Here is an 11125-nt window from a genome sequence, read left to right as displayed (position 1 = left end):
TCCAAGGCAAGGCTACACAACCTGTTATCAAGGTCCATCTCCTGTCACTTTCAAGACCACTTCATTACCCCTTTATTATTCCTCTTCTTCTGCTTATCGTTATTAATAATCGCTCCGGATTGTTACGAGTGCTGACAGCTGCCCCTTGTCTATTCTTTCTGTCTGTTTTAATCCTGCATGCTTATCTGAAATAAAACCTGATCCTTTTTTTTAATTAAAGAAATCTGGTCAGCCTACTCTTCCCCGTGCAAAGAAAAGGCTGATTGCTTCTCCTGATACATAGGAAGAGATCTTCGGGCTTAAAGGGCAGGCGGGTGGGCAACACAGTATGTTCTATAGTTTGGAGAGGGGGGACATCTCGATGGTCACTGCCGGGACCAGGCCATAGGTATGCCTATTGGCACCCTTGTTCACATGGTCAGTGGAGGCTGGGAATGTGATCCCTGATGTCTACATAAATGTTAGGAGGGTCTTCTGCCAAGGCTGGTTATAGTTCCCAAATGGGTGGGATGAGCCTGTCTAGTGATTATGTTTACTTCGGCTATAGGAAGCTGCCTTATTTTGAACCAGACCATTGGTCCATCCAATTCAGTATTGTCTATACACGGACTGGTGGGACATGCGTGGCGCTGTGGTCTAAACCACTGAGCCCAGGACTTGCCGATCAGAAGGTCGGTGGTTCAAATCCCTGCGACGAGGTGAGCTCCTGTCCTTGGTCCCAGCTCCTGCCCATCTAGCAGTTCGAAAGCATGTCAAAGTGCAAGTAGATAAATAGGTACCACTCCGGCGGGAAGGTAAACTGCATTTCCTAGTGCTGCTCTGGTTCGCCAGAAGCGGCTTAGTCCTGCTAGCCACATGACCCAGAAGCTGTACGCCGGCTCCCTCGGCCAATAAAGTAGGATGAGCACCGCAACCCCAGAGTCGGTCACGACTGGACCTAATGGTCAGGGGTCCTTTACTATACACGGACTTGCAGTGACTCTCCACGGTTTCACGTAAGTGGCACTCCCAACCCTATCTGCAGATGTCAGGGATGGAAGCTGGTACCTTCTCCATGCAAAGTAGATGTTCTGCCACTGAGCTACAGTCCCTTCTTTCACAGTTCTTTTCTAGGCATGCCATCAATGTGGAGCAGACTTGCTTTTTGTTGCTCCAGAGGGCGAGTCTAACACCAATGGGTGGAAATTGCAGAGAAGAAGATTCTGAGTTACATTAAAAGAAATGTCTTCATGGTAAGAGCTGCTTGACGGTGGAACAGATTGCCACAGGAGATGGTAGCCTCTCCTTTGCTGAGTCTAATCCAAGCTGCTGTAGGTGTATCCTGTACTGCAGATCATGCACCGAGCAGAGATCAGACCTTCCTGTTCTGTGATTCTTTGCAAGTGAGGTCCCTTCCAACTCTCTGGTTATTTGTATGTAAACATTTATTTTTAACTGTTCAGCCCCAAGCCCCTCCAAACAGAAAACAGGTAAGCAGAAAACAAATCAAAATACCAAATAGAAGCCATTAAATTTGAACAGGATAAAATAACAGCATCCGCCACATAACAGGAGATAAGCTGGGGCTGGAAGAAATAGATCATCATGAAATGTCTGACGGAAGAGGACGGCTTTCACCATTCACCAAAAACAGGCAAGTGAAGTGGCCCAAGGAAGGGAGTTGCAAAGCCCAAGAGCCACCATGGAGGAGGCCCAGTCCCATGCACAGCCACCACCCTAACTTCTGACAGTGGTGGTACATGGAGCAGAGCCCCATCCTTGAAGATCTCACCTGGTGGGCAGCATCATATGGGAGAAATGGGCCAAACCATTTAGGAGTTTAAAGGTCCTAAAGGTTCAGAGGTAAGTTGGGAGCCAATGCAAGAACAAGGATGATGTACTCCAAGCAACTGGGCCTCAACAACACCTTAACAACTCTCAAGCTGTCGTTAGCTCCACAATGGAGCCAATAACACAATTAAAAATAGTGCCAGGTTGTGATAAAAGAAAATCACAAAAAAAATGATGTATAGGTGGTATCTGACACCTGGTAAACTAGCAAAGATGTGTAAGTCAGAATCGGATGCCTGTTGGAAGTGCAAGGAGAAAGAGGGCGCCTTTTTTCATATGTGGTGGTCTTGTAAGGGCAAAAGCATTCTGGGAAATGATTTATAATGACTTGGAAAAAATGCTTTTAAAAATGTTTATTAAAAAACCCAGAAGCTTTCCTTCTAGGAATAATAGGTCCAGAGGTACTGAAGAACAAAGGAAGTTATTCATGTATGCTACCATGGCTGCTCGAATGATATATATCAGCAACGTTCAACCTGTTGAAAGGTAGATCCCTGGATGATCGTGGTCGATTGCAGGATCCTTATCGATCGCGGGATTAAAAGCAATGTGTAAGGAATGTTTCCGCCCCCCTTGCGCTGTCCCTATGTAGCGTCAAAAGGGCGATATTTTCTAGGCTGTTGCCAACGTTAGTTGGCTTTATGGTTGTGTGCTCCTGTTAGCGCCGTAGTTAATGGATTTCCTCCCTAAAAAAAGCTCCTCATCCCTCCAATGACAATGAGTAGATCACTGCCAGTTTTTTTATACTGGGAGTAGATCGCAGTCTCTTGGGATCTGGACGTGCCTGATATATATATATATATATATATATATATATATATATATATATATGCTTTCGTAGATTTTCACGGGTACAGGAATGCAGGTTTTGGTGTCCTCGGGTATCTTCCCGTGTAAAAGTTGGGGTGTCTAGGCGACGTTTCGACGAGGTCTCACTCGTCATCTTCAGGCTGGTGCTTTCGGCTTCTTGTTACTGGAACAGAGCAGGATCTCAGTGTTTGAGTTCCTATAAATACTGTTGAGGAGGTGTGGCCTCCTATGTTCTGGGCAGAGAGGAAGTTCCCAGGCTAGTGTGCCTTTTCTTCTTTTGTTCCTTAATTGCTTCCTTATATCAAGGGCACTACAGATAAAATTAGCAAAATCCTCCATAAACACAATATCAAAACAGCCTTTTGCGCCAACCAAAAAATAGCCAATATCCTCAGAAACCCCAAGGATAAAATCCAGTTGGAAAACCAAGGGGTCTATGAAATACCCTGCAAAGTCTGCCCAGCCACGTACATTGGACAAACAAACAGACGAATAAATGCACGTATCGCAGAACACAAGAATGCCGTCAAAAAAGAAGAAAAAACTTCCTCTCTCTTCCAACACATGAAAGAAACAGGACACGAAATTAATTTTGCAGATTCCAAATTGCTCTCTAACATGGAACATCACCACAAGAGAATAATCATGGAAGCCATCGAGATAGAGAAACACCCTCACAACATGAACAAGCGTGACGACACATCCCGCTTGCCAGACATCTGGAAATTAGCCCTCCCCACAAAAACTGACACCAGATCCAGAGGCACACAGAACGCCATCACCAATCAACCACACCAGACCCAAACCCAGACCCTCTCCACAGATAAATTACAGACACCATCCAGTAGCCAAACCATGGTGGCACCTCCGGATGCTGCACCCCCCTGCAATCCCTACACAGATCTGGCTGGCACAGGCCACAAAACCACAGCTCGCCCCTATACACGAAGCCAAGCCAGAGCACAACTAAATGTAGTACACCCATCTTCTCAGAAAAACTCTTCACAAAGTTCAAGAGGTCAAGACACAAAGGCTTTAGCAACTAATCCACACCTAATGACCCACCTAAGTGGTACTCAGGATATCACTCAAGAAATCACTCAAGATATCCCTCAAGCAATTAAGGAACAAAAGAAGAAAAGGCACACTAGCCTGGGAACTTCCTCTCTGCCCAGAACATAGGAGGCCACACCTCCTCAACAGTATTTATAGGAACTCAAACACTGAGATCCTGCTCTGTTCCAGTAACAAGAAGCCGAAAGCACCAGCCTGAAGATGACGAGTGAGACCTCGTCGAAACGTCGCCTAGACACCCCAACTTTTACACGGGAAGATACCCGAGGACACCAAAACCTGCATATATATATATATATATATATATAAATTATATATGATATATAAATACTGGCAGGTATCTATAGCAGGGCTAATACTAGCTTTAGATCTGGAAAATGGGGGCAGCGGGTGAAGAGGCAGAAGGAGAGGATACACTTGTCTCTAACACTACGACATCTATAAAAACCTGAGTTTAAAAGTTTATTTAACGTTAAGTGTCACTAGACCTGATTCCAGATCTCCTGTCTTATGTGGTTTGGCTCTGGCACATGCACAGGGGGAGGGAACTGTGCTCGACCCCCACTTTGCCCCCCCAAACAGCAAAACTGATGACTTGTACTACAAACTAAGTTTTCATATCCCTTAACACCACAAAATGTTGCCTGTGGGCACAGTTCACACATTCATCTGCCAGCTACTGAATGCTAAATCACGGAGTAAGGCACAGGCAGGTGTGAATCGATGCTAAATTATGGTGAATGACTACGGCAGAGATTGGAGATCTCTGTGCATCAGAATGCATGTGGGTTTATATATTGTTCTGTTCCTGCATACTTCTACATTCAGCATTTAAGCATATGACATCTGTCCACATTGCAGTCTGATCACCAAGTCTTTTGTATACGGGTGTTTGTCATCTATTATTGGACACCTTTGTTCTGTCTATACCATATCAGACAAATGATTTTTTCCCCTTCCTGTTGGTTCTGCAGATCTCTGGGCCCATCTCTCTCCCTTGCTTCAATCCCCTTGTTCTGCTTCTGCCTTGCGCATATGCACCAGTGCGTGGCTGAGGTTGGAAGTATTTATGGCAATTAAAATGTTTTGCCTGGGAGCTGTTTTGGGGCTTTTTTTTTGAAGTGAGGATTTTTCAGACTTCAAGGTGTTAACAGCCCCCTCTAAATGGTTTTGTTTTTTAATTGCAGCAAATGACTGCCGAGCCATTAAAACATGCGCCTCTCTCTCTCTCTCTCTGCAGTTGTTTCTAAGCCCTTGCAGTCCTCCTTCTATTTATTCTGTTTAATTCAGTCGGGTAGCTTCGGGGCAATGAAGATCAATACTTTACTTTGATAGAAAAGAGTCAGGTTTGAAACACAGAGATAAAACTGACACATTTTGTATAAATTTAATTAAAAATGCACCTTTAGTGGCTTGTTGCAAGCACAAAGCAAACCCCTCCGTCTAGCTCCCTTTCTTTCCTTCTCTTCCTCCCTTCCTCTCTCTTTCCTTTCTTGTTCCTAACAGGAAATCTTGGGATCGGCCTCGCCAACAAAGCAAGGCTTATTTTGTTGTGTTCTCTCTCCCTCCCCTCCCTTGCTTTTTTCCTCCTGCCTTGAAAGTTTAGCATTCAGGGAGATGGAAAGCATGTGAAATTCAAAACAGACCTTCTGCTATCCCTTTTCTGCTTTGGTGTTAGTGGTGGAGGGAGAAGGCTCCCAGGTGATCACGGGGCAAGGGCCTTTTTGTGCAAAATCCCAGCAGACTAGTCCCCCTGGGGCATTTTCCACGTGGCTCTCCTATGGCTCCCCAACCCCCTACTTCTGGCTTTGTGAAGAGTCCCTTTTGTGGGAGCATTACAAGGCAGCATCTCTATTCTCTCTCCCCAGCCTTTCCTCTGCCTAACTCTGCTGCCAGGGAGGACATTTGTCTTGTGTTTTATAATCTGGCCCTTTCACCCGCTTCCCCTACATGTCTCTCTTTCTCAATCCTGTTTGGCTCGGTTCATTTTTCACATGAGTGGCTTTCCTCCCAGACTCCCCTCTGCTCTTGCCTCCGTTCTGCTCAACACCAATAAAATACGCACAACACAGGTAGGACAAGGTGCCAGGGCTCAGTGTGACAAACAGCTCACGCACCACTCAATAACCAGGGCTGTAAATTTCCCCCTGCTCACCTTCCTCAAGCTGGGAGCCCAGTGGTCATGGCGGTGCTGGTGGAGGACGTTGTAGCTCGCTTAGGTTCCTGAAGCAAGCAGAAGGAAGGACACAAGTGGTGCCTGCCTGGGAGCCAGTGCTTGATCCGGCCCTGCCCTTTGCAATACCCCTTACTTACTTACTTACTTACTTACTTACTTACTTCATAAACGCTGCACAAGGGTATTTGCCTGACACTGGTGGAACAGAGGATTTAGCTGTTCAGTTACAACAGGAAAAGTAATTTATGTGGGACTTTCAAGCAACACTACCACTACTTTTCAATTGCTAGGGATGTCCTGCAAATATAATACAGATGCTCTGAATTGAACTGTTTTTGGATTTTAGCCTAAATTTGTTTGTTGTTTTTTAACTTGGTTCTTTTGCTGCTTCCCTTCATCAGAGTAGATTTGTGGTTCAAATTTAGAGGTAACTGAATTCTACACCTGTGGGTGCCACTGGCACTCTCCTAAGTACCTGCTTAAAGCACACACGTAGCTCATTTCCCTCCTCAAAGAATTATGGGCCCTGTAGTTTGTGAAGGAGTGCTGGGAATTGTAGCTCTGTGAGGAGTAAACTGCAGTGCCTACCATTCTTTGAGGAGGGAAACATGCTTCAAATGTGTTTTCAAGGTATAGTGTATACGCAGCCTGTATAACTCCACTGACTGAACAAAATAAGAGAATTCTTACCAAAAGCTTGGTGCAATGTGGGTGGGGCAGGAGCTTCTTCTACTCCTGGTCTGACCAGACCGAAGCAACACTGTCTTTCAGTGGCTTGATTTCTAAAAATAAAGATACAAAATGTTCTTAATATATATATATATATTGCTTGGAAGGTTATTAAAGATATTGCTGTGGTTGTGAGGGGTAATCCTTCTACAGCGGTACCTCAGGTTAAGTACTTAATTCGTTCCGGAGGTCCGTTCTTAACCTGAAACTGTTCTTAACCTGAAGCACCACTTTAGCTAATGGGGTCTCCCGCTGCTGCCGCACGATTTCTGTTCTCATCCTGAAGCAAAGTTCTTAAGCCGAGGTAATATTTCTGGGTTAGCGGAGTCTGTAACCGGAAGCGTATGTAACCTGAGGTACCACTGTATTCAAAAACACTGTAGCACATACGAATATTTCAGATCTCACAGTGCTGGCATATCTCTTGATTTTGGTAGGGAGAGTCCCAATCTTACGGTCATTTTCACATGGAGTATGTTCTTTTTGTTCTCCTTATGTGCCCTAACAAGATACTAACACATACACACACAGTTTGAGACTATTGGTAGTAGATGATAAAATGGCTGTCTAGGTGAGCCCTTGATTATTGCATACTCAACAGCAGACTTTGTGGTAAAAGCAATTAAACAGCAGCTTTGAAATGTGCCAAGTTGCAGCGCCACAACCCCTTCAACTTCACACCCGTCAACACAAAAGGAAGGAAGTAGTGAGAATCCAGACGGGGTGCAATGAATCTCACCTGAGCGTTGAACTCCTTGTGTGGCGTTGAGCGGGTTGTGATCTGTCACCACTTTGGTTCCTCATCTGTAAAATGGGAACAGCAGTGACCTATCCTCCAGGACTGTTGTGAAGGTGAACACACAATAAAATGGCTGCTAGCCAACGTATACTGATATACAGAGGATATATATATATATACACAGAGAGGCATTCGAATTACTGTACTGCTTCCTATTTTGCCTATTTCATTCACAGGCAAGATAAACATGGCGAGAGGAGAGGGGCGATGTCTGTAGGCCTGCTCCAATAAGAGATGACTTGAGAAAGCGCTCTCCATTTACAAATGAAGGCAGCAAGCATTCTCAGGACAAAATGGATTATAACCGTCCTAGCAGAACCTGCTTTAAATTGACAAATATTGTGGGATGGCAACAACATGGGGATGATGTTATGTGCATGGCACCCCCCAAAAGACATGCCTGCATCCAGCACAGAATGCACGTCACCATGCAGTGTGCAGCCACCCTTAAAGGACATTACTTCCCTCAAAGAATCCTGCGAACCGTATTTCCCCCCCTCAAAGAACTACAATTCCAAGTATCCTTAACAAACACAGCTTCCAGGAGTCTTTCCAGGGAAGTCACATGCTTTAAATGCGCATTGGGTGCGTGCGCTGTTCAGAGGGGCTATTTGCACAACAAACAGGAACATTTTGCAGGATAAAAAGTGGTGGCATTTCCGTTGGTAGTTACGGGGATATGCACCGGTTGGAAATGACCAACCCAAAACGTTTGCTGGTGCGAACAGTATTGAAAGCTGGATCGTGTATGACTGCCCTGATAACATCCTGAGCAGAAATTATTGTGCACATGTAATGAAAAGGTTGTTTGGAGGGGCCCTTCAGTGCCTGCAAAAATGTCAGGCCTGAGAAAACAGGCATATTTTCAAAGTACATGATTGCCAGTCATGGATTCCTGTAGGGGTTTGTGATGAGTTTATGGGCAGAGAAGTATCCCCTGGACTATCCTGACGCGTGTACCTGGCTCTTACCTGAGCGCAAAGGAGCCCAGGAGCAGCGAGGAAGGCCGAGAGGCGAGCGGGGATGAGGAGCCTGCGCCGCACATCCCGACTGCAGGGCTGCCATTGCTCACCGACTGAGGCCTTCAATCCCCCAGCCAATGCAGAAGGAAAAAAGTTTGCAGGCAGGCCGGCTCTGCTCTGCTTTTTCGGGGGCTGGTAATTGCAGGCACGAGTCACTTTGTGTTTGGGCGGGGCGGGGCGGATAAAAAATGGCAAGCGGTAATTGAAACAGAATTGGGAATCAGGACCCTCCAGGCAGCACTTGTTGAAAGAAGAAATAAAGATCGCTTGGGTCACCTCTTTTTGTAATTTGCGTTTAATAATCGTTCCGGGAGGTACGCACAAAGGGAGAGCCGAGACACGAGACGAGGCAGCCCAGCCAGCCGCTCCCCGCCTCCCGCTGTCGGCGGAGAGGAGGGAGGCCTGAAAGAGAAGCCGCCTTTCAAGTGCGGGGCGGGACCGGCCTTGCATCTGCCGGCTCCAGAAGACGGAGGCTGGGCTCCCCCGGTGAGGGGCGGCCGGCCTGCCTTTCTGCGGCTCTCCGAGTCAGCTTCCGCGGGTCTAGGCTGACTGAACCCGCAAGTGGGCCCCGGCCCCGCTGGGTCTGGCTGGTGCTTTGGAGCAGAGGCCATGCCAGCTGGTAACGACGCCGGCTTGCATTGAAACTCCAGTTGAAACGCGCTCTCCTCCTCTCTTCCTCTTTTTCTTCCTTTCTTTCTCTCTCTCCCGTCGCTTTTTGTGGCTCCTTTCCCCTGGAGCTGATGCTGTTTTGTTGCTCCCGCCTCTCCCTAGTTTGCACTGAGGAGTCACTGCAAAAACACAAGGGCCCTCTTTGAATCGGAGTTTCAAAACGGGGCAGTCTACACCCCGGGAAGAAGCTGCAGTGAATTTGTCATTAGGTTTAGCACAAAGTGGTGGTCGTAGCAGGGGGAGGTGAGCGACCACAGATTTAAAGCACATCACCCACCACACACAAGAAAAGGAATATTGGGAATTGTGGTTTGTTGTGGGTGCTATGATCTGTAAGGGGTGAACTACAGTTCCCACGAATCTTTGGGAGAAGCCGTGTGCTTTAGAATATAACCCAGCGATCCAACATTGATCTCAGTAAGAATGAAGTTTTGAGTACATCTGAGCATGCACAGAATGCATGTCTCTCCAAACTGAAATTGATAGAAAGATCGGGTCCCTGGCACTTTGCATTTGAGAAATGAATCGCCAGTCAGGTTGATATCAGTGCCAATTAGCAATCCCAACTCTTTTAAACAACATCCCAGTCATAGCATGAACCTGGAGCACATCCTTCCATATATTCCTCAAGTTGAAATGGAGATATGAGTTCTGCCACCTGCTAGGAGGGAAATACTTGCTCCTGCCTCATACCTGGTATAACTGAGATGTGACGTGTGAACTGACAGAGCATGTTTGGATCCCATCCATAACATATATCCACTGTGATTGGCTGCTCGGCCAGTGTACCTTGCACAGTGGAGACCTGCAAATGTGGACATCCACATTGGGGGCGTGGGGCAGTTTCCATCCTCCTCCACAGCCCGATCAGCACTTTTGCTGCTTCCCAAGACCACTCAGGTGGCAAATCTCAGTGACACCCTAAAGGAATAAAAGGCATGATGCATAACTAAATAAATAAAATAGCTGCTCTGACCTCCCTGTTCATCTTCTTTCCTAGAGTCTCTAGTGCATTTTCTTTCTTTCTTTCTTTCTTTCTTCCTTCCTTCCTTCCTTCCTTCCTTCCTTCCTTCCTTCCTTCTTCAATCTGTTCATTTTGCCCTCCATCTTTTCAAAGAAGACTAATTATAAAATACAAGATTTTAAAGGTAGGGCAAATCCATAAACTACAACATTTTTTATTTCCCTCATAATTGAGGGAAGCTTGCTGTGCCAAAGTCCGAGAAAATCTGAACTAGGCAAGCCTACGCCATCTGTCCCCAGATGGTTTAAGTAAGTCCATCTCCCAGGTACATCTGTTAGCCTCCAGAGAAACAGGGAAGGTTCAGGATATGATGGAACTGGTACTATGTACTGACCAAGTAGGCCTACTGTGCTTTATATTTGTGTATTTGTTCGTTATCAAACCTTTCTTTATCAGTTGAATCTGTCGATGTCATCATCCCGCACAAGGGCGGTACATCTTCTCATCCCTCGAACTAGAGCGTCCCTTTTTACCCTATTTAACCTGCCTTTCTCGTTTCCCTTCTTGGAGAGATGGTTAGTGATTCTTGATTTCATAGTTCTTGCCTGCAGCCAGGAAGAAAAACAGCATCTGTTGGCTGCATCTGAACATGCCAACCAAGTTAACATTAAGCCCAAAGGGCTGTGCTTAAAGGACCATACTGCTGCTGTCAAGACTGGGCTGGGCTGGGAAGGGAAGGTGGAATTCTCTTCAGTTTTTCAGTGATGGCTATATAGGGAAGCTCAGGCTTTCTTCCCCTTTAAAAACCTGAAGAAACTATGATTGTATGGAATATTCAGTGTATTAATTAATTATGTATCTGTTTTGGTTTATAAACTTGCATATTTCACATGTTCTAGCCATAGCCTCTCAACTTTGTCTTCTCGGTATATTGAAACTATGACCACCTGTTCTCTAACTTCCCTTTGAACTAAATCTGAGTTGTCTTGGCCAGAGACACCTGAAATTGATAAAAATCACACCCACTCTTCTTCCAAACAGCTTAGGACAAG

The 11125-nt window shown here is 45.9% G+C and overlaps 1 long non-coding RNA gene across 1 annotated transcript; it reads right to left on the bottom strand.

Moving 5' to 3' along the window:
* Window positions 1–6278: 6278 nt before the first annotated feature.
* Window positions 6279–9697, bottom strand: LOC114591747 (uncharacterized). The gene is made up of 3 exons (XR_013392099.1): window positions 8390–9697; window positions 7359–7423; window positions 6279–6672 (listed from the first exon to the last, which is right to left on the bottom strand). It is a non-coding gene; the product is annotated as an uncharacterized LOC114591747 (long non-coding RNA).
* Window positions 9698–11125: the final 1428 nt, after the last annotated feature.

Source organism: Podarcis muralis, chromosome 1 (genome assembly GCF_964188315.1).
Source record: "Podarcis muralis chromosome 1, rPodMur119.hap1.1, whole genome shotgun sequence".
Classification (NCBI taxonomy): Eukaryota; Metazoa; Chordata; class Lepidosauria; order Squamata; family Lacertidae; genus Podarcis; species Podarcis muralis.
This window is presented reverse-complemented; position numbering and strand designations above follow the sequence as displayed.